Below are 21,128 nucleotides of genomic sequence, written 5' to 3'. Positions count from 1 at the left end.
CCTACATTCTTATGCTAAATTTTACTTCCAGTGTACTATTATTATATTAATAATAATAATAATAATAATAAGAAGAAGAAGAAGAAGAAGAATAGAGGGAGAACGAAGGGACGAATAGATTCCTATCTATTCGAAATACATCATATATCTTGGTCAAAATATCCGATTGTAAGTCAGTTTAGATGTTAACTACGTCGCCCATCCCACTTCAGAGATTTCCAAACTTTTTGACGTTTGTGATATTATAGCATCATTAGTAGAGATGGCCAGAACCGGTTCCTGGTGGAACCGGTTTTCGGGTCTGAACGGATCCGGTTCTTGAAGATCCGGTTCCGGAACCGGGTTTTCGGATCCAGGCCTGGAACCGGTTCTTCGGATCCAGATCTAGAACCGGTTCTTCGGATCCAGGTCTAGAACCGGTTCTTCGGATCCAGGTCTGGAACCGGTTCTTCGGATCCAGGTCTGGAACCGGTTCTGAAACAGAACCGGTTCCTCGCGGAACCGGTTCCGCTGGAACCGAAACTTTGTTACCATCCCTACGCTAAACGCGAGCTGCTGGCAAGCTGTGAACAGTATGCTAGATGAAATGGTGGAAGCGACAGGCAGGCGCCAGGCGGAGGCAGCTTGTCTCATTTGGCTAAATAAAGTGGGTAACTGGCAAACTCATTGGCTATACAGGCAAACTGACCAACTCATTTGGCTAAACACCCACTGGTGGACCAAATTTTTTTTCTTGGGGCACAAGCAGGTCTGGGCGGGGAAGGCACAAGTGCATGGTCCTCTTTGCATTATTTTTGAAGGTGAACTTTGTGCTTCCTTTACGGGTCTTTGGAGGTTTCAGATCCAGGTCTGGAACCGGTTCCTAAGATCCGGTTCTGGAACCGGATTTTCAGATCCAGATCTGGAACCGGTTCCTAAGATCCGGTTCTGGAACCGGGTTTTCAGATCCAGATCTGGAACCGGTTCTTAAGATCCGGTTCTGGAACCGGGTTTTCGGATCCAGGTCTGGAACCGGTTCCTAAGATCCGGTTCTGGAACCGGGTTTTCGGATCCAGGTCCGGAACCGGTTCTGAAAACCGGATCTCCGAGAACCGGTTCCTCGAGGAACCGGTTCCGCCGGAACCGGAACTTTGTGGCCATCCCTAATCATTAGTTTGCAACACTGAAGAGATACAGGATAAGTCAAAATGATGGACTCGACTTCAGAATTTTATTCTGTGAAATCTAATAAACATATGGACAGTGATAAAGAAATGGTCAAACAACTTCCAGCATGAATTGCTTGATTGTTGTCAAATACAAAAACGCCTGTTCCATTTAGTTTTCAGTTTTTATATTAAAACTAGTCTTGCATCTGTCACAAACAAGTTCCTTACCAAAGAAAGTGGAAACAATTTTTTAAAAAATAACAGATGTAGAAGGAAAATCAAGAAATGAAGATAAAAAAAACTAGTTGCACTGTAATTACAAACTGATATATTGAGATTGAAGCTCGATATTGAATTATATAAAAAGGATTACCATCTTTTCTCTGCAGGTGTGTTTACTTTATCTTTCACTAACATAATAGATTATTATTTAAAGAAAAAAAAAGACACAACGAGATTGTATTTGTAGTGTTTAGGCCTTTCTGAGTGCGAGTGCAATTTCCTTCCCCTTTGTTGTTCATGATGGGATAGCATTTAAAATCATGGCTTTTAAGATTTGTTCTTTCTGGAAAAAAGGGGGTGGTAAATTATACCATTGTACAGGTCCATGGGCGCCCGAAGAATTTTTTTTAGAGTGGGGCTCAAATCCCAGGTTGCTATATTACATTTGGTATTTTTTTTTATTTGTGTTAAGAAAATCCTAAAAAATTTAATACATTTTCATGACCCAGGGGGAACTCTGGCTCCACCCTGCCCTCTCCTTCGGGCGCCCATGTACAGGACGACAAATTGCCTGGGATCGGCCCTGCATTTCATGGGCATGTTCTATGCATGTTTCGTAGGTTAGCTGCATAAAAGTTAGGAATTATGGGGTTATGCTTCTTATTTAGGCCTCCTTTGATTACAGTTAAATGGTAAACGCTAATAATGTTAACTTTGTACATGTGATACTGTAATTTTGAATAACCCGTTGTACTAAATACATTGCATCATTGTGACAGCTGATAAGCACAGTAATATAAGTTATGCTGATGTTTTCCCCAGAAACTGTCTCTTGTACAGTAGCGTTGATGTCTATGTGGATTAAGGAAAGCTTGAGAAGTTTCGCACCTGGACTTTCTTCTCGGAAAGAACTAATTTTCTGCGCCGTCTGCCCGATATCCCTTTGTCTGGTTTCCATTCCATTGTCTGCGTCTCATTTCCTTGAAGGTTATTAATGTGAGAAGGAAAGGGGAAAAATAAGAAAAAACACAAATCCTGTGTGTCTGACAAAAAGCCTTCAAGCGCCGTTACTTCGAAACATATCCTTACCTTACCTTCCACCTAATACAACATCTCAAGACTCAACCCACGTGCTCTCAAATTCCAGAGAATCACCAACTCTGCTGCTGTGCTCTCTCCTTCCATGTTCCGCATGATACTCAGCGTTGCAAACTACAGATATATAAATTAACATTCTATGTGCAAGGTTTCGTAAAGTAGGGTTAGCAGGTTGCAAAATTAAGAGTTTATTTTGCAATAATTCGAGGGAATATGTCCAGATAATGATTACTGGCGTACGCAAAGATGAAGATGTTCGATTTTTAACGCCACTTCAAGGCGCATGAATATGTTAGGGGGGCAGACATTCTTTTTTATTGGTATTAATAAGAGCATTTTGTATTGAGGTCTGGAGGGGCCATGAAAAGTTTAGGACGGCCAGGACCCCCTAGCCCCCTCTGGTTGCGGGCCTGCTTCAAGCTGTTATTTTGATTGGATTAGATTTGATATTCTTCACATCAATATAAGAGTTTTTTTCTTTTTTACCTGTAGGGAAAAGTGTATGGTTTCTGGAGCTGTTCAGAATCGTCGAAATGCTAAATTTTAACATGCCGTATTTCGAATTCGAGAAATCATTAGTATGAAGAAAGTTATACATACACAAACTAAAAATATGTAATGAATGTGCAAGAGATTCCCTACAGCATATAATTCCTGGACATTCTCTTAACACCATTCTGAGATATGCTCTGATTTAAAGATGGATCTAAAATAGGCAAAAAATAAGCCTTGACAATATTGGACGGATCGCTAGCTGCACGGTTTCTTGTGTTCGGAATAACATGGGCTGCGATTTTGTTACCGTCATACAGTATTTTACGTTTGAAACGATATGATCTAGGCAGCTTGGATCGCTTGATGAAATTCTGTGTACGCAACTGACAACATTCGATATTATTATTTGGAATCATTCAAAATGACTCGTTATTTTCCCTAATTATTTTACGGTTTAATTTCCTACGATTAATTTTATCTTACACGTCATGATCCGCCTAATCATCTGCTCACTCTTCTCGACCGTATAAAACTCTCAATACAGAACGAAAAAGAATACTCTACTTACAGAAAAAAAATGAGTTTTACGTCTCACGGTTATGCCGGCTAGGCTGAAGAAGACGGTGATGATGAGAAATGAATGAAATGGTGGGATGAAGAAAGAAGGAGGAAACTGGAGAACCAGTAGAAAACTCACACACACGGTGTTTGTCCACTACAAAAGCTCAATTGGCGCGAACTGTTACGAACTAAGGAGCCCACTCTAACAGCATAATTACGTAGCAGGCATATGCCTATCATGTTCCCTCAGATACATGGGAATGTGTCCAGTATGCGCCTTACGTACCTCTGAGAGAGAAATCATATGGATGGCAAGTGATAGTCACAGTCTATGTCCGCCCCTAGGCACATGCCTGACATGTACTTGGGCAACGTGCCTAGTATGTTCTAGCTATGTTCCCCATACCGTAAGAGTCAATGAACCACAAAATTACTCCCCCAAAATATGTTAAATCGCCTATATGCGTAATGTGTTTACATTAAGTTGAGTCTAAACAACACTTTCAACAAGTAAAAAAAAAAAAAAAAAAAAATGTACCCCAGGATGGGGGCGAACCACCAACCTTTGGATTACTAGCCGCGTGCTCTTCTGACTTGGCGACGGAGGCGATGAAGAAAACGTCGCTTGTAGAGGGATAAATTGTTGAGGTCTTTTGAATTTAGTTAATCAGAGTGCTCCTTTAACCGTGTATATTCGACGATAACCGTTTGGGATCAGATAAAATCTGCTCGCCATGTAATTTTATAACAAAATGACGACTGTCTATTTACTTTATTTTATATAGTTCTTCCATATTCACTTTCAAATGATCGGCAAGAGTTGCCATCTAATAAAGTTGATGCGTTTGTTGCTTCTAACACACAATCGCTTAGAAGAAGAAGCAATAAATGCATTAAATATGGGAGATGAATTTAGAACACCTAAATGGTGCATGCCTAGCATATCTTGTGCTGTTAGAGTATCTGAAACAGTATGTACCTAAAGGACGTACCTAGAACATGACAGATATATGTTCCAAGTGACGACATAAAAAGAAATGACTATCACAGTGCGAAACTGAGCCAGGTATATAAATGCTATATTTGTGGTACACAGTTGCAAATATCAATTAGGTGTAACAAATACCTAAAACTGTAGGTAGCTGAAGTACATACTTAGCACATGAATATCATATGTGTCAAGTGCCGGGTACCTAAAAAGTAGCTGGGACACCTAAATGGCACATGCCTAGCACATCTTGTACTGTTAGGGCATGCACCAGAGGTGAACGCTCTATCACTGAGCCACCGCGGTCCCTGCAGAAAAAGAAATACAAAAGTGTATGCCCTGAAGAAGAGTCTTGAAAAGGTACGTCTGGTAAGCCTATTGTTAGGGGCGTAGGGGTCAGTGTTTCAGCATGTGGATCTGCATCTTAGAAGAACATGGTAATATTTGTTTTTAGGAAAACGAACTTATCTTGATTATATTAATGTTTAAGGTTGGTTTAAAGGGACAAGTTTTGTTGATAGATGTCACTACAGTCCTCGTATCTCTCATATATATTTTTACCTTTCACGAAAAATCACAATATCTTACAAATTTCAAACTATAGACTTCAAATTTTTAGAGAAGGAACTTCATAACCTATCGAAGGAAAGAATCCGTGCCGATTTTTATTTAGAATTTTCTTCATTGTTGAAATGGCTTAATTTTTTAAATTGGATATCGAAATCTATAACAATGTACTGTTTCAATAATGAAGAAAATTCTAAATAAAAAATCGGCACCGATTCTTGCCTTCGATAGGTTATGAAGTTCCTTCGCTAAAAATTTGAAGTCTGTAGTTTGAAATTTGTAAGAGAAATTGTGAATTTTCGTGAAAGGTAGAAAATACATGAGAGGGAGATACGAAGATTGTAGCGACATCTATCGACAAAACTTGTTCCTTTAAACCAACCTTAAAACAACTAAACACAAACTTCAGGATACGTATTACGGAGCAGATTAGTGCAGCACATTCCAGCTTTTCTTTCTTTTCTTTTATTACTGATGTGATGCCAGACTTTACTGATAAACGTCTACGACAACGGAATACACTTAAGTTAAGGTCAGTGGTTCCCAACCGCCTTTTACTGACGACACAAAACTGAATGCTCACGAGATTACGTCCAACATTATGGACCCTACTATTATTTTAGAAGATCTGAATTTTCAATTTACTGACATATTGACCTATATATTAAAATGCCAGGTTTATATGTTTACGGTCAAGAAAAGTTTATATGTTTGTCTCCAATCCTTTCGACAATGAGATCTCGAAAACCACAAGTGCTAGACACGTCCCGTTTTCACTGGTCGATTCCAAATTTTGTGTAGATTGTCCAGTTCTAATTGCATATATTTTTTTAAATGGCTGTTATTTCTTTATTAGATCTTTTAGGGTATACTGGAAGTGTTGAAATTTAAAAAAATAGTATCATACCCTATGAATTATATATTGCAACATAACATAGTTGTATACAGGGGTTGTATAACTTTCAGGAGTTTGTTTCATGACCAAATGAAAATGAAAAACGAAGGATAACCATTTCTCCAGTCCAAGATGAATTTTTATTCTTTGGAGTGTTTTGTCGAATGAACACCAAATATCACTGACATAATTAATTATGTATGTGTAATGTACTTGCTTATTACATACTGCATGCAAGAAGAAAAAAAAAACACTTATCATACATGAATTAGAAACTCCAACTGGAAATAGGCTCAAATCTTACAAACGGTGCGAGGTATTGAAAAAATAATCGAAAAAAGTTTCCCCTTTATGGTATCCCTTGCCGATTTTTATCAAGACGTCTTTTACTTGTGTCTGTAAAGGGGGATGTACAGATGTTGTGATGAATGATAAGGAGATTCATGCTCATATCTGAATGATGCGCTGTGTAGAGAGCACAGGTTCAGCTAGTGGTGGATTTTTAAAAATTAATGCACGCCCTAATATTTAAGCTAGCAGCCAGAAAGGAAAGCTTTCTACTGAATAATAATAATAATAATAATAATAATAATAATAATAATAATAATAATAATAATAATAATAATAATAATAATAATAATAATAATAATAATAATAATAATATTATAATAATAATAATAATAAATGAAATAAATCCTTGAGAGACCAAAATACTCTTAGAACAAAATCTACACATAATTAAGATATTTTTTTGTTTTTTTATGGCCTATATTTACGAATACAAACAGACATATTCAAAGTGAAGATTTTCTTTTTTCTTTTTACAAATTTCTGCGAGATTTTGAGAAAGAAAGCTTAAAACATAGGGACGAATCTGGTGAATGCTTTTTCAAATAAAGGTGGTCTCACGTTCGATCAACAGACCACTTCCAATTGAATTTCCTGAATGATTTCTGGAATCTCCATAGGAAGAATTGCACTGATAAGATTTACCATTCAAGTGAATTTTTATGGTCGAGAAATGACACATTTAAAACTTATGCACTCGATAATATTCACAGTCTGATGATTAACAAGTGTTCCATTTCTGTGAGCCTATTCAAAAGTTCATATCTTAATTAGGGATGGCCAGAATCGGTTCCTGGTGGAACCGGTTTTCGGGTCTGAACGGATCCGGTTCTAGAAGATCCGGTTCCGGAACCGGTTTTTCGGATCCAGGTCTGGAACCGGTTCTTCGGATCCAAGTCTGGAACCGGTTCTTCGGATTCACGTCTGGAACCGGTTCCGCTGGAACCGAAACTTTGTGACCATCCCTACGCTAAACCCGAGCTGCTGGCAAGCTGTGAACAGTATGCTAGATGAAATGGTGGAAGCGACAGACAGGCGCCCAGGCGGCGGCAGCTTGTCTCATTTGGCTAAATAAACTGGGTAACTGGCAAACTCATTGGCTAAACATGCAAACTGGCCAACTCATTTGGCTAAACACCCACTGGTCGACCAAATTTTTTTTCTGGGGTCACAAGCGGGTCTGGGCGGGGAAGGCACAAGCGCATGGTCCTCTTTGCATTATTTTTGAAGGTGTGCCTCCTTTACGGGTCTTTGGGGGCTTTCGGATCCAGGTCTGGAACCGGTTTCAAAAATCCGGTTCTGGAACCGGGTTTTCAGATCCAGATCTGGAACCGGTTCTGGAAACCGGATCTCTGAGAACCGGTTCCGCCGGAACCGGAACTTTGTGGCCATCCCTAATCTTAATGGGAGTACAACTTTTCTTATAGTAATCTGAGTAGTGAAAGGGTGGGAGTAGGGAACGGGAAGCTAATATTATGTTTCACCCTTACTGACATCTCTGTTAGTCAAAAACAAAAACAACAATCGCTCTGCTGATACCAAACAAAATATATCTACTTCCCAAAAATTATCACAGAGATAGAAACTCTGATATGTGAGAAGAAAGAGAAGAAAAAATATTTATGGGTTTGATTCTGTAGAAAGGCCTAATGCAACGATATATTTTGCAATCTGTCAGCAACAAGGTTGCCTGCTAGCTGTCAACAAAATCGTGACAATTTTTACTTTTCACGGAAACTTTTTGTGATAAGAACAAGGTCTTGAACACGATATTTTGCAAATACGTACTTCAAGTAACTCTTCTTTACGTGTTTAAATTTCGTATCTTTTTTCTTTCTTCCCATCGTGGAAGAAATACAACTAAGAAAGTCTACTGCAGTAGACAAAAAAAAAAAAAAAAAAAAAAGGACACTCATTTGAATTTTAAAACACAATCTTCCTTTCTTTTCTCTGTTGTGCTGCGTCAAATTATCTCCCTTTCACCGAGCAATTAGTGATGGAAGACTTGAAAACGCAGAGCCTGGTTTTATGATTCAACATCAACAACAAGTACTTGTCACGGTGGCTCGATGGTAGAGCGTTCACCTCCGGTGTTTGGGGTCCCTGGTTCGATCCCAGCTCGCGCCGTGTGGACTTTGTGGTAGACAAACACCGTGTTCGTGGGTTTTCTCGTGGTTCTCCCGTTTCCTCTCACTTTCTTCATTCCACCATTTCTTTCATTTCTCATCATCGCCGTCTTCTTTAGCCTAATCGGCATAGGCGTGGGACATCAAACTTGAGATTTCATTCCATTTTTCTGAATATTGACAGTTGCATTGAAACAATTTAACAGCCATAATTATATCGATACCCCCTGCTCGTCCCAAACCCCCTTCTTAACTTACACGTGTATTACTTTTTTAATTAGTAAGTCGCAAAACATTAACATTATATGCGTGTATAATACAAGTTCCTAAAAAAAAAAAAAAAAAATGAATAGCAAGTTCATACACGTGTATCTCATCACTACGGCTAAATAAACTAAACTGTACGCTATACAAACAGGCAAGCACACAAGTTCCTTTCACGTTTGACAGGAAATTGCAAAGGTGGAGCTCATATTAGTGTTTAGCAGTGTCCATGCAATCAACGCATGTTTAGCGTATACACTATTATTTCACAATGTATTTAGACACTTTTTGCGTTATCAGCTTTAATGAGCATTTTTAACTGTCATTCCACGTGCTTCAATTCAACACCAATTATCTTTTGCTTTATCTACACGAGGAAATATACTGCTAATGTATTACAAGTGTCTGCTTGCCTCATTTCCCTCTATTTGTATATGCTGGTAATAGGAATAATAAAATCTAGGCTTAGTGTTGAGTCACGATTGCATAAAAGTTATAAATAAATGGATTTATTTGCCGGCCGGTAACAATTTGACTGATGATGACACTTCTACTGTCTGGTTAAGGAACGCTGCCGTCTGACAGTTGCATAGAACACGGGACAGTGATACCAACCTGAAATTATATAAAATCCCATCTCGAGAGGCATAAATTCCCATTTTGCTCTGGAATTTCCCTCGAAATCAAAATTTTCAAAACTTTGAACACATGAACAATAAAGTTAGTGTATATGAGTTATTTTCTTCAATATATGAGTGAATTGTTCAGAAATTCTGCTTGCTTACGTTTATCAAAACAGCTTATGGACATATATTTTCCCTGTTTGAAAGAGACAATTAACAATGCTGAAGAAAATAAGTACATTTTGTTATGAGTTTAGTATTTCCATTAGTCTCTTGTGCCATGATTTTACACTGAACGTAATACAACTAGGTAAACTCCATTTTTCAGTCATTTCGTATGGAATGTTTTGGAAGTTGGATGTCTCTCGTTTTATTCTTCCGTTAATTCTGTTCTTCCTTTCATCTTTTTTTTACTTTTTAATACCCAAGTACAATTACGTTACACCAACATGCATTTTATAGTAACAAAATTTGACAATTAGCATTATTTTCACATTTATTGAAGACCCATTTGTCTACTCGCTCGCCTATAGACCATTTTCTTAGTGTGAAGGAAATAAATATATGAAAAATCTTGTAACTCCTGTCAATTTTTACGAAAATCCCTTTATCTCATTTTAAGAAATCAGACAAAAAATCCCACAATATTGGGATTTACCCCATGGGTTGGCATCACTGACACGGGGTGATTTGGAAGCACTGTTCAAGGGCACTGTTGCTAAAAGTGTTACAATATAGATTTCAGTTCTGGCGACAAGCTTAGAACGTTTAACAAGTCATAATAGTAACAAACAACGTATGATTAAATTAAAAGGAAAAAGGAAGGATAATAATAATAATAATAATAATAATAATAATAATAATAATAATAATAATAATAATAATAATAATAATAATAATAATAATAATAATAATAATAATGATAGTGCTTGTAGGGTTGCCAGTTTTCTAAAGCAAAATATGCGGGCACGGTGCGTCAGTGTTAGAGCACTTACCTCTGGTGAATGGAGTACCTGATTCGATTCCCCGCTAAGATGTTTGTGGTGGGCAACATCATCTACGTGGATTTTCTCGGGATTCTCCCTTTCCCTTCCACACTCTCATTCCACCATTCTTCCATCATCATACACTTCATACACTTCCATCATCGCAATCATCACGTCAATTATTTAACGAAGGGTCGTATCTCAAAATCTCTCTTTTTCAGACATAAAGAAAGAAATATAATTCCACAGAGGAGGAAAAAAAGTTAAATATGCAATAATTGATCATATATTTCTCATAATTATCATCTAGGGGCCGCGGTGGCTCAGTGGTAGAGCGTTCACCACTGATGCATGGAGTCTCTTGTTTAATTCCAGCTTGGCCGTGTGAACTTTGTGGTGGACAAACACCGTGTGCGCGGTTTTTCTCGGGGTTCTCCCGTTTCCTCCCACTATTGTCATTCTACCATTTTCACTCATTTCTCATCATCATCGTCTCCTTTCGCCTAGCCGGCATATCCGTGGGACGTAAAACTCAAAAATTTCATTTCATTTTCAATAATTATTATCTGGAATAGATGACGAGTTATTAAATATTTAACTGCTTTCCTGTCTACGTCATTATTATTTTTTCTTTACGTCTGAAAAAGTGAGATTTTGAGATATCACCCTTTGTCAATTAGTTGAACTCTCTCTGTTAGCCTAGCAGGCATAAACGTTGCAAGTTAAACTCAAATATTTCATTTCATTTTACTTTTTCTAAAACAAAATGTACGAATACTCCATTCAGCTAAAAAAGTATCTGTGGTCTTTTTTTTTTTTTTTTTTTTATCTAATAATGTAATGTGAGTCTTTCCTAAAGTTTAAAATGTATAAATTTTTCGATACAAATAAAAGAACATTTTATGTCAATAGCGTACAATGACATATGTATCTATAAGAATTACAAAGTAGTTGTTTAGGGTATGTTAAATGTGACTCTTGAGAGGAAAATCCGATATTAGAACTATTTCAATGTAATTGCATACGGTTTATGCCAGATACCATCCGTTTTTGAAATTCTTTTTTGCCCCGTTTAAAAACCAGTGAAAGATCAGAAATTTCCAGTTATTTTCCGCTTGCATCTTTTTCTTTCTTTCTCTCTCTCTCTCTTTGGCTTCAGAAAAGAGAAGAATTTTTTTTAAAAGGCAACGTTTACCGGTATACTGTTTGCTTATGTTTATATTTCATTTTAACCCGTTTAAATTCACATTTCTTCCCTCTCCCTTCAGGGGTACATGCACGGGCAAGAAGGGCAAATGAGATTCCGGCCCTACCAAAGAACCTCTTTCCCCGAAATGAAGTTACTATCTTAATGTGTACAATTAAACTATTTTAAAACTTACAGAAAATTCAGAATGTAAAGAACATAAGGGGGGAGGAAATTAATAAATAATTTAAATCACATATTAACATGTTAAAAATCACTTGCCTAATTGGATTCCATACAATTACGAATTTGTTACTTTAGTTTTACATAACCGTGTGTAAGTTTGACTTGCTTCCAGATTTTATTTAACAGTTAAACTCATGTAAATACAAAATTAAACAAATGTTCTTCGGTAAAGATTTTTTTGTTTCCCTTATTATGAAAAAAATCATTGGTAACTTCACGCACTGTCAAGATCCATGTTTCGATAAGGTAGCATACTGATAATAATAATAATAATAATAATAATAATAATAATAATAATAATAATAATAATAATAATAATAATAATAATAATAATAATAATAATAATAATAATAATAATGACACACATGCATGGTGAGTATTTAATACTTTCATAGAGTATACTCAAAGAAGACTTTCGGTTTGCTTTTAGTATATTAAAGTCTGGTTTCCCTGAAAAAGTCACTCCTCCGGACCCACCCCCCTACACACAAAACGTGCAAGCTACACATCTAATGAGTATACATCTTCCAAATGTAATTTGCTGATTAGACCAGTGCATTCCTGAATATATGAATTAATTTCTTCTGTTCTACATTACGCCTGTACAGTATCGTTACATCCAAGGGTGCCCATGATGTGGTTTGCAAGGGGGTGGGGGACAAGTATAAGCGACATTTCAAATGTAGTTCAAATTTTGCAGTAACTATTCTAAAGTATCTATTGGGTTTTCGATCTTCCGAAGCACTATTTCCTCTAAAGGGGTGGGGCAAGCGCTCCACCTTGCACCCCCTGATGGGCGCCCTTGATTACATCTATACGAGCAGGGGCGCATCCACGGAGGAGATGTCCACCGTGTTCGGAGCCCCCTTTCAATTTCGTAAAACGACTAACATTTGTACAGTTTCTTAACAGTACCATACTTGTTTGACAGAGAAATTATAGATATACGGTAAAATTTGATTTTACGGATCATCTGTACTCTTATAAAAATAATCTAGTTCTATCATTTTTTTTCTAAAAATATAGATGGCAGTAACTTTTTAACAATTACTTATCCTCTTTTTGGGTGCACAATAAGACAGGTTCAATATTACATACACGTATTAGAGCCCTCGCCCCGAAATAATTTGAAACCCGCCCTGCAAACATTTCTGGGTGCTTGCCTGCATACGAGTGTATGTTTTTAGTAATACATAAATGAAATTTTACTGATTGTGTATTGTTTTAAAAAATATACTTACTATTTGTGTTAAAATATTAATATTATATCCCACATAGCACAAGTACGTCCACGGGATGTCCGAGACTGAGCCCGCAACGGACGACGGGACATCCCGCGATTATCTGAATGTGCTCCCGGGATATCCACAGGATTTTCGCGGGAGATCCAGATGTCCGGTAATATTCCGGGATACGGGATATTCAACGGGACCACGAAGGGATGTCTATTGGTTGGGATCAAAATGGAACATCCCAGGGACGCAGTGTGCTATGTGGGTATTCAAGGGCGCCGATCGTGGAGGGGCCGGGCCCCCAAAGCTCACGTGGGCCCCCTAGTGTATTTATGAACATACAATATTTGACATAATTTGAATGCAATTTGTCTTAACATCCTCTATATACCTTCTGCGTCTGAGTGCCCCCCCCCCCAAATTTACAGAGAAATCGGCGCCCTTGATTATAGTACTATACTTAGACATAATTATAAATGCACGACTTACAGGATTGAAATAAATATTAAATGTTCAGCAGATAAACGAGGGAAATAGCTTGATTAACAACACTGTTTAATTGATACTAATATGTTTGTATAAATTGAAACATAGACTATAACATGTTCAAAATACTATGATAATATCATATCTTAAAAAAAAAAAAAAAAGTCCTGAAGCAAGTTTAGAGGTAATGAAAAATATATCAAAGGTATGTCATAAAAATAACTTCTTCAAATTTTTCTCTCTCTATTTTTGCATTTGAAAAAATACAGTAACCCTATATTAGCAATAGGATCAATATAGGCGTATATGCAGTGTTGGAATTCGGCCGATTTGCCTGACCCGGTTGTTAAAATTTCTCAGATTCCCGGAAGAGGCCTCATCACGGCGAAATTAAAATACCGCTAATTTTACAGTAATTCTATGATATCTTCAAATAGATAAAAGATAATCAAAAAGTGGAACAAGACCTCCCTAGACAATATTATTTTGCGTGAGATACCGTTATTACGACTCATTTATCGGCTTTCGATTTCCTGCCATTTAGAAAATCGGCATTTATTTTCGCGTTTCTAAATAACTGCAAACGGAAAGCTACTAGGTGACTCGTGATAACGGTACCTCATGCAAAATAACATCGTCTAGGGAGGTCTTGATCCACTTTTCGATTATCTTTTATCTATTTGAAGATATCACATAATTACTGTAATATTAGCGGTATTTTAATTTCGCAGTGATAGGGACTCTTAAAACTCTTTTCACCCCTAGGTCTAGTATTCACGAACGAAAATAATTTTCTATTACTATTTTTGAACATCAACCTACAATTTATCAAAATAAAGATGCTATATTGACTTAGGAATTCTAGGCACCATTACTAGTATCATTGGAATAAATAATAACAATAAAATAATTACATAGTAATAATATAAGTCAACTTGCTATGCTGATCATAGAACTAGTTATTACGTGGGTTGAGCCAGGGCTCGTTCTAGGCAATTTGCCGCCCCGTGAAAAGACATTATTTGCCGCCCCCTTTCTCCAGAAAGAACAAATCTAAAAGCCATAATTTTAAATATGCTAAAACATTATGGACAACGAAGGGGAGGGAAAGTGCACTCTCACTCAGAAATGCCTAAATACTACAAACACAATATCCTTGTGTCTTTTTCTTTAAATAATAATCTATTATGTTAATGAAAGATAAAGTAAACACACTTGCAGAGAAACGATGGTAATCCTTTGTACAGAATTGAATATCGAGCTTCAATCTCAATATATAAGTTTGCAATAACTAATGGACGCCCAAAATATCAGAACAAAGTTACATATTTAGTGGTTTGGTTGAATGGGATTTTATTGTCCCTTTCAGTAAAAAAAAAAAAAAAAAAAAAAAAAAAGCCTATACAAGACGGAGGTTAACAGCTTAACGTGTGATCCGAATAATTTTTCCAGGAATCGAACCCGAAAGTTATATATTTAATAGAAACTATGAAAAATTGCAATAATTAGTAAATTCTCAGATGAGACATGACGAGGAAACACGATATAAAAGGAAATACATGTGAATGAAAGGAAAGAAACATTTATCCTGGTGTTGATAAGTTAGTGAGTGGCGTGAGAGACCAGCGTATTTGAAGTGTCTTCGAATAAAAAATCGAACTGCAAATCAATACTCTTTTCTGTTATTTTACGAATGTCACAACAGAAAAGAGCAATATTAAAGATAACTGGTAAAAGAAGAAGAAATACTTACACTGTTAGAATGTTATTCGATAAGAAGTAGTATATTCCAATGGATATGGTAGAAAGTATCAGAGAAGCCCATCACCCAAGTGCTGGGTACTAATTCCGACCATCAAATTTACCGTACTATTCGCACCACCCACCCACATAGAAAAAAATGATATAAGAGGCAGGGGTTGGTTATGACTAAAGACCAGATGTTAGGCAAAATACCTAATTCTTTAATTTTAAAGATATAATTAACCCTTAACCCCCGACGTGGAGTCTCACGGACTCTGCGAGTAATACCTATATACTATGTTCTTTTATTTTTTGTGTAGTTCTACGCCCTTCTCAGTACCTTCTAGTTAGTTGAGTTTGAACGCTGTTCTGGCGTGCTGGAAATTTATTTCAGTGCTGCTCGAGCGTTTGAGCGGAGTCCATGGGACTCCATTTCAGGGTTTATGTAATATTTCTGTGCCGTTTCCAGCAGATGATGTAGATTTAAATTATATCTGTCGAAATTGAATTGTTTGGTCACAACCCACTTCGAAAATGTCTCCGCCGTCCACAGTTAAGGCTTCTGGACCAAAAATTTGCAGAGAAAGTCAAAAGAACAATGTGTAGGGATTTTTCTCATGTATTGTTTTCGGATGTGGGTGATGAAAAGGCCGTCAGTCAAAGTGACCATGAAAGCAAGTCAGAGATAGCACAAAATGACAGTGACATTTCATCTGATAAAGCTAGCTACGGGTGAATTTTTATTACGGACGAAACAGACAAGAAGTAGAGTGCAGGAACATTGGTGATATTCGTGCCCTGCAGGTTTATAAACTATTGTGTTTGTTAAAGATGCTGTGGTTTCAGAGTATTCTGATATCCTTTTCTAACAACAACAAAAAAAGTAATATGGTCATATTGTTAACGTAGCTGATATTTGATGTAGTGTGTACCCTTTGTTTTTTAACTCGCGTATGCAATAATACATTATAATATACATAAAGCACTAAAATATAAGCAAAAGAAGTTAAAGTTTAAAAACAGTAATTTTTACCTACACAAATATATAGATTATACTTCGGAATCCGTGGGACTCCACGTCGGGGTTTATGTGAAAAATTCTGACGTCGGGGGTTAAGGATTAAAATTAACATTTTAAAGTTTATATGGGGGGTTATAGTTTCAATTTAAGTCAATTTTATTTTGCCTATTTCACCCTTTCCTGCCTAAATAATTGCTTTAGTGCCTAATGTTGCCTACTCTATACATTTTCTTCAAAATAAGCCTTTGAGGAAAAATATATAATTTAGTATTTGAAGAAAGGATTCTGCCTCTTCCAATATATAGGCTATATAAGTGCTATTTGTAGTTATAAGATGTTGTAAAACTTTGGACTACTATGTGTACACATAAAGTGCTGTAAAACTTTGGACTGCTGTGTATTCTGGTAAAGTGCATAAAATTTGAACTGTTATGTGAAATGATAAAGTGCTATATAGAATGTATTTACCAAATATATATGGAATACATGTCAAGCTTCGTTTTTCTATATACAGTAAAAGAAGATATTAACAAACAGGTGTGTTCCTATATTCTTTGAACATTATCTATGAGTTGAATTTATCTTTTAATTGTATTGAGCACTTCTGTTCATTATTTCGATTTAGTTTAGTGCCTATTTTTTTTAATTATAAGTGCCTATTTGCCTGCCTACTTTCCAGGATTTTAATGCCTAAACATCCGATCTCTAGTTATGACAAACCCAAGATAATTTGGTTTATAGACTAAATTTTATTTAATTTCGAAACTTTTTCTGTTCTTCAAAGTTTCATTACAGTATAAAGTTCGATCCTGCTATTTTCAATGAAAAATTGCTCCCTCACCACAACTTTAAAAAAACAAATAAACAAATAAACAAAAAAAAAAAAAACCTCAAGAGTGTAACATGCATCCTAAAACCCACCTCTGGGTACATCTGGAAGGTAGTGTAGAAAGAAAATTTTGGAAGAGGACAAACTGGCCACAACTGAATTTTAAAATTTTCTTCCTATCTCCCAAAATAAGAGTAGTTTACTGCAGAGTGAAAATTAAAACAAATGCGATTTTCTTAAAAATGGCTGCAACGATTTTCTTAATATTTCATAAATCAACGTTGAATTAAAAAAAAAAAAAAAACAATACTGTGATATAAGCCACTTCTCTGGGGAAAACTCTACGAGAGGTAGTTTACTGCAATCCTGTATCCAGGGGGGTCGACCCCCCTAAATTTTGGCTGCCCCCCTAAAATTTTCACAGTAGACTGGCAAATGAACTATAATATGGTGGTGAACTATAATATGGTTCCATCGAACCCCCCTAACTCCAGCCAGCCCCCCTACATTTTTTGGCTGGCTACAGGCCTGGTTTACTCTTGAGGTGTTTTTTCAAATGATTTTCTCAAAAAGTAGTAAGGTGTTTTTGTTCATACTTTATAAATGTATGTTTTATTAATAACCATTCAGTACAGAATAGATTATTTTTTTTATGAAGTCCGGACGATTGTTTGCAAAAAACGATTCAGACAATTTTCCTCACCAATTAAAAACTAATTACCAAAGTTTGAGAGATTTGTGTCAAGTGTGTACGTTGCGCTTTATTTGGAAGAAATAATATTGATTTGAAAAAAGTGAATGGAGCTTAAGAAACAGACCATAAAGATGAAAAATGTTTAGAATAAAGTAACAATGGATTTGATTTTTAAAAAATAAAAATAAAAATGTATAATTTCTGTAATATTTTTTTTTTCATATTTCATAAATACATGTTTTCATTATTAACCCTAATACACGGCATAAGTAAATTTTCACGAAAAAAAATTCACAACGGGTAGTTCACTTTCCAGGGGAGTTTTCTTCGGATGAACTTTTTCCCAAAAAAAGTCTCACATTTTTTTTGTATTTCACAAAGGAATGTTTCAGAAATAAGTGCAGCATAAATATGATTTGTTTATAAAAAATTGGCGTGAGAATGTTTACTGCGGTTACTCGTAGTTTATATTATTATTATTATTATTATTATTATTATTATTATTATTATTATTATTATTAAATCATGCCCAGGTCGGGTCAAACATAAATTGTTCGATCAGTGCATATCTTTTTTCTTTTTCTTTCTTTCTTTCTTTTCTTTTTCTTTTTTTCTTTTTTACTCAAGCATGTAAATATTTTATTCAGCACGTGTTGTTTCAATTAAGTCTCTCTAAACCACTATCATAAATTATAAACACTTTCACATACATATAGATGAAAAAGATGAAAAAAATACTCTAGCAAAACAAATACATTATTAACGAAACATGTTTATAACGAAATAAAGTTGACAAAAAATATTTTTTTAAAATGTACTCACAGAAAAGCATCTAAAGTGTGATGATAAACTTCAAAGTTCAAACAATGTACTCGATTTGCGATTTTACGTTTTATCTTCTTCGAACTGCACCGCTGATTTTTTAAATTAATGATTTTTTTTTTTTAAATTAATGAACACTATTCGCCAAAAATACCACAAAAACACTGTAACAGTCTCTGATAGTCTTATATATAAATAAATATGAATGTATGAAAATGATCTGTTTGTTTATATGAAATAGATTTTCTTCGTAACAAATAAAACGGGAGTCGGTCGCGAGCGCTTTCCCACTGTCTGTTGTTTTGCTATGCGGATTGTGAAGTGAAGTGAAATGCTGAGGTAAACGCGCCGCTCGCTTGCCTCTCTGTTGCTGTTCACTCTTTCTGTCATCGCATCGCAGACTTGCTCACACGTGACGTAGCAGCTCTTGTGTCACGTGCCACGTGGGTTGCTATGGTGACCGGAGGGACCGCGGATTGCCCCAACGGAAACTCTTGCACGTGCAGTATTTTTAATTCGCCGCTTGTACTCCCACTACTTCACTTTCTCCCATGTGTACTAACACACGCACACACACACTATAACTTTTACTCATGTTTATGTGTGTGTCTTTTATTATGAAATTAGAGAGAGAGAGAGGATTTCTATGTAAGATACAAGTGCAAGGGCGTGTGTTAAAGTTAAAATAAATGTTACAGCTTTACTCCTTATTATTATTTATATGTTGTTTTTTTTTTCTTTTCTTTCTGTATCATGTATATGTGAGGTTACCACCCAGGTTATTAAAACTCGGGGGTATTTATAAACTCAGGAGATATTACAATATATTATAATTCCTTGTGAAAACAGGACATTGCATTTTCAACCTGGATATTATGATTATATTTCATGGTCTTAAGACGGGTGTTTGGATGTCTTAATATATCTTTTGTGTTACTAGTATGATTTGGCTATTAAGAAACAAAATTTCAATAAGAAAAAGCCTAATTTTAAAAACGAAAAGAAAACCAAGATTTAAAAAAATCGATCGTCAAATAAATTTGATCCTGCCAAAGTCCTAGAATATACTGTTTAACCTTTTTATCTTAATCATGCAAAATCAACAAGTATGTTACGGGATATTTTGTTTTCAAAATACCCTGTTTCTTGTCTTAACTACGGATATTGCGATTTCGAAATGGTACTTCAATAACTTTTTTAAAAACACGTTTTGTTTCATGTGTCTTCGATAAATACTAGTGAAGAAATGGACTTCTTTGTAAACCCTTACGAAAACACTTTAAGGCCGCGCCTCCATTGCATCCGAATGCGACTGCGAACGCGAATGCGAATGCGAACTGCGAATTCATGTGCCTCTACTACATCCGAAGTTTTGTGAATGCGAATCAAGTTGTAATATCTCTTTCAAACCTTCAATGTGAAATATTTTTGCTTGAAAATTCATATCTTAAAGTTTTCAGAGCAATAATAATAATAATAATAATAATAATAATAATAATAATAATAATAATAATAATAATAATAATAATAATAATAATAATAATAATAATAATAGTGTATTAACTTCCTTTGTGTGCAAAATAGAGTGAATGTCGCAAATGTCGCTCCTGTTATTATTATGCTTCTGTGGTAACCGCTATGTTCACTTTAAAATAAATAAACTAAATAAAATTAGAGATTGCAAAATCAACCAACTTTCTAAGAAAATTTTCTCCATGAGTAAAAAACCCGTTTTTGCTATTTCAAACATATTAGTCAATAATTATATGTATTCATAAAATCATTATTTGAGGAACAAAGAGGAAATATAAATTGAATAAAAAGTTGCGGTTCGTGTATTAATTAGATCTTCATATTTTAAAGAGAAAACAAATAAAATTATAAATATCTTCCACTCCAAGTTCTTTACTTACATCTGCCCATAATTTGTTCACGACGTGTCGTTTGTGGTAATCTGGATGACCTTGGATCCACAATGGAACTTTATAAAAAACACAATTTATTAAAACATCAACATCTATTTCCATTATTATTTTCATTTTTATCTCCGCACCTCGCACCGTCGACTACTTTCACGCAAAAAGAACTTTCTTCTCTCACGTAGCGCTCAATTTCTCTGCAGACGACGCTCCATTCGCATCAATTCGGACGAACAATCCCAGCATGTTGGGATCGTTCGCATTCGCATCTTTTCGTCGGTTTTCGCAATTCGCAGGTCGGAACTAGTCGAGGCACTCCAATTCATTTACACGTGCTGGGAAATTCGCATTCGCATTCGCAATCGCATTCGGATGCAATGGAGGCACGGCCTAAATGTAGTTTAAAGGTTAAAGATAAATTACCTCCGTAGTTTAAGGGTTAAAGATTTACCTCCGTAGTTTAAAGGTTAAAGATAAATTACCTCCGTAGTTTAAGGGTTAAAGATTTACCTCCGTAGTTTAAAGGTTAAAGATAAATTACCTCCGTAGTTTAAGGGTTAAAGATTTACCTCCGTAGTTTAAAGGTTAAAGATAAATTACCTCCGTAGTTTAAGGGTTAAAGATTTACC

At 35.8% G+C, this 21,128-nt stretch overlaps 1 protein-coding gene across 1 annotated transcript in view; it reads right to left on the bottom strand.

Moving 5' to 3' along the window:
* Positions 1–18,969, bottom strand: part of Cipc (Clock interacting protein circadian) — a 127,620-nt gene extending 108,651 nt beyond the window's left edge. Inside the window, exon 1 of the mRNA XM_081758284.1 lies at positions 18,581–18,969. The gene's annotated coding sequence lies outside the window, so the exon portion shown is untranslated. The remainder of the gene's footprint in view (positions 1–18,580) is intronic.
* Positions 18,970–21,128: the final 2,159 nt, after the last annotated feature.

Source organism: Thermobia domestica, chromosome 5 (genome assembly GCF_964235325.1).
Source record: "Thermobia domestica chromosome 5, izTheDome1.hap1.1, whole genome shotgun sequence".
Classification (NCBI taxonomy): domain Eukaryota; kingdom Metazoa; phylum Arthropoda; class Insecta; order Zygentoma; family Lepismatidae; genus Thermobia; species Thermobia domestica.
This window is presented reverse-complemented; position numbering and strand designations above follow the sequence as displayed.